This window comes from Triticum aestivum, chromosome 6B, assembly GCF_018294505.1.
Source record: "Triticum aestivum cultivar Chinese Spring chromosome 6B, IWGSC CS RefSeq v2.1, whole genome shotgun sequence".
In the NCBI taxonomy this organism is placed as follows: Eukaryota; Viridiplantae; Streptophyta; class Magnoliopsida; order Poales; family Poaceae; genus Triticum; species Triticum aestivum.
In genome coordinates, this window is record NC_057810.1 from 325141948 (window position 1) to 325145645 (window position 3698).

A 3698-nucleotide genomic window follows, 5' to 3' on the forward strand; every position below is an offset into this window, starting at 1 on the left:
GGCACTACCCCGACATCGACACGACACCCCGACCCCCCGACCCCGAAACAGCACCCCGACCCCGACACGGCACCCCGACACCGACAGGACACCCCGACCACCGACACCTCCCGAAAAGGTGTTCTTTGGCCTTACAGAGGCCGACGGGGTCATATATTTGTGAATTATTAGTTAGGTCATATATTTTTTGATTTTGTTATGAAAAACATCATATATAATTGTGTTGATCGTGTAGTTTTAAATGTGCAGTTGTTTCATCGCTGCGAGGTTTGGTGTTCGACGACCTCGCCGTGCGTTTGACGAGCTCTGCCCCTTCGTTCGTGGGTGAGCACAAATGACAAGTCCTCCTCCCCCATTAATTATTTGATCTATTCCGATGAAACTTGATAGCTAGCTATATATGTGTCTTGAATCATCAGTATGCGTAACCAATATGTGTCTCCCGTTCGAAAGCGTCATAGTTATAAATATGCATGCATTTGCATATTTATAACCTTGATTCTTTCGAATTGTCCAACGCTATCCATGGACAGCCCGAATATGTGTAGATTGGGTTCGTTTTCCCATATGCTTTGCTCCGGATCCGACGCATATATTTCGTCAGTGCCTCCCCTGTTGTTCTCCGGGTACACATCCGCTCTATTTATTGCAGAGACGTGTATCAGGAGAACAGCGGGGAGGTGCTGCCGAAATTTTGCGTCGGATCCGGAGCATAGCATGGGAAAATGAACCCAATCTACACATACACGGGTGGGATTAGGACCTATCATTACCTATTAGAGTGTAGGTTGCATGGACGTAATAAAATTGACAAAGTAGATCAACTGATGAATATATACATGGTGAATTACATATATAATTGTTGTGTGTCCAGTAGCTCTGAAAGTCAAGATGAGTGACCGTGCTTGGATGTATACCAGTCACACTGGTCAGAACAAATGGAGCGCTGAATGGTTCACAAAAACTAAGGGGTTTGTGCAAGCCCCATTTGCAAATGGCCAAAAGAAAACCTGGTGCCCCTGTTTCCGGTGCGGCAATTGGGAAAAGAAGACAGAGGCTAAAATGGGCAAACACCTGCAAAAGAGTGGTTTTACGCCTGATTATACGGTGTGGACATTTCATGGTGAGTCTGCCCAACGTGACCGAGCTGAGGTGGATCGTCGTTGCACCGACGAGCATGGTACCGGGATGGAAAACATGGTGCAAGGCTATGATGATGCTCGGGATTCGGACAAGGAGATGGAGGAATCTGCAAAGGCCTTCAATGAAATGTTGGAGTCTTCGAAACGTCCGCTCCACGAGCACACTGAGCTTTGTCAGTTGGATGCCATCTCACAAGTAATGGCTCTGAAGGCTCAGTTCAACTTGGGCAGAGAATGCTATGACGCAAGTATGACAGTATTTGGACGCTTTCTACCCAAAGGCCATGTAATGCCTGCAAACCTGTACCAGTCGGACAAAATCCTCCGTGCACTGAAGATGCCCGAGGAGAAGATACATGCCTGTGAGAAAGGATGTGCCTTATTTAGGCTTGACTATGTGGAGTTGAACTATTGTCCCATTTGCAAGTCTTCCAGGTATATTGTGGTAGACAACGGTATGGGTGAGAAGACACAGACCAAAATCCCCGTTAGTGTTCTTCGGTATATGCCAATCGTACCAAGACTTCAACGTCTTTTCATGGTCGAAGAGACGGCCAGACAGATGACATGTCAAAAAACAGGCAAAAGAACCGAACTAGATGCAGATGGGAATCTGATGATGGTACACACATCGGATGGTGTTGCGTGGAAAAAGTTTGATGAATTACATGCTGACAAAGCGGCAGATCCGAGGCATCCTCGAGTCGGCATCAGCACGGATGGGTTCAGTGTGTTTGGTATGACGGCAGCCCAATACAGTTGTTGGCCCGTATTTGTCTTTCCACTCAGTCTCCCCCCCGGACAGATTATGCAAAGAAAGAACATTTTCCTGACGTTGATAATTCCAGGACCCAACTATCCGGGCAAAAATATGAATGTGTACATGCAGCCGCTTAAGGACGAATTGCAAGAAGCCTGGGATAATGGGTTCAAGACATACGACACCTTGAGAAAACGGAACTTCATAATGCGTGTCTGGTACATGTACTCGACGCATGACTTGCCGGCGTATGCACTATTCGTTGGCTGGTGTGTGCATGGAAGGTTCCCATGCCCCACATGCAAGGGAGCTCTTGAGTTTCGTTGGCTTCAGGCCGGTCGCAAGTTTTCTTGCTTCGACATGCATAGACAGTTCCTGGATCCTTGCCATAAGTTTAGGAAAGACAAGAAGAACTTCATCAGGGGTAGAGTTGTCAAAAACTCTGCACCACCTGCATTGACAGGCCAACAGACCCTGGATCAGTTAAACACTCTCGAGCCAGATCCACAACGTCCAGGGTACTTCAAGGGGTATAATACTAAGCACGCGTGGACTCACAAAACATGCTTATGGGATCTGCCTTACTTCAAAGACCTCCGTTGCCCACACAACATCGACGTGATGCACACTGAGAAGAATATCGCCGAGGCACTTTTTGGTACATTGTTCGGAATAGATGGGAAGTCAAAGGATAATACTAAGGCTAGAGTCGATCTGGAGGCGCTATGTGATAGGCCGTTATAAAACATGAAAGAACCGAAAGGAAAGCAGAACTGGACGAAGCCAAAGGCATGGTTCAATCTTGGAAGGCCAGCTATGAGGGAAATTCTCTTGTGGGTGCAACAGCAGTTAATGTTCCCCGATGGGTATGCAGCGAATCTAAAGAGGGGAGCGAATCTTGATAAACTGAAGATATTTGGTCTCAAGAGTCATGATTGGCACATATGGATTGAGCGGGTAATGCCGGTGATGTTGCGTGGCTTCATCCCTGAGGATGAATGGCTAGTACTGGCAGAACTCAGCTATTTCTTCCATGTTCTTTGTGCGAAAGAACTATCGCCTGGCGTGCTAGAAGAAATGGAAGAGTTAGCGCCGGAGTTGATCTGCAAGTTAGAGAAGATCTTTCCACTGGGCTTCTTTAATCCAATGCAGCATTTGATTTTGGATCTCCCGACCGAGGCAAGATTGGGGGGGCCCGTGCAAAATCGTTGGTGCTACCCAACTAAGAGGATCCAGAAGATGCTTCGAGAAAAATGTAAAAATAAACGTAGAATTGAAGCATCGATGGCTGAGGCATTCATCACAGAGGAGGCGGCAAACTTTGTAACAGTGCACTACGAAGCCAAAAATCATCATTTTCATAATCTGAAGCCTCGATACAATGCTGACGAGCTTAAAAAGGGTGGATCCAACCTCAGCCTATTCAAAGGGAATCTCGCACCAGCTAGTGTTTCACATCCAGTATCTTTGGATAACGAAGAATGGCGGACCATTTCGTTGTATATCTTCAACAACCTGATAGAAGTGCGGCCGTACATCGAGTAAGTTCTCGGTACATTGTTTTGCAACTTCTATTTCCTTTGAACTACTCTTATTCCTGGATATGTCATACAGTCGATACGTCGCCATATTCTCGTATGGAGCGGAGATCCAAAAGGATTCCGTCGAAGAGTATGAGCTTCTCGCAAAGCAAGGAGGTGGCTATCCCGGTTTCATCTCTTGGTTCAAACAAACGGTAATTTATATTAGACAATTTCATTTCATTCGCTAATTTGTGCATAATGCAACAATCCTTT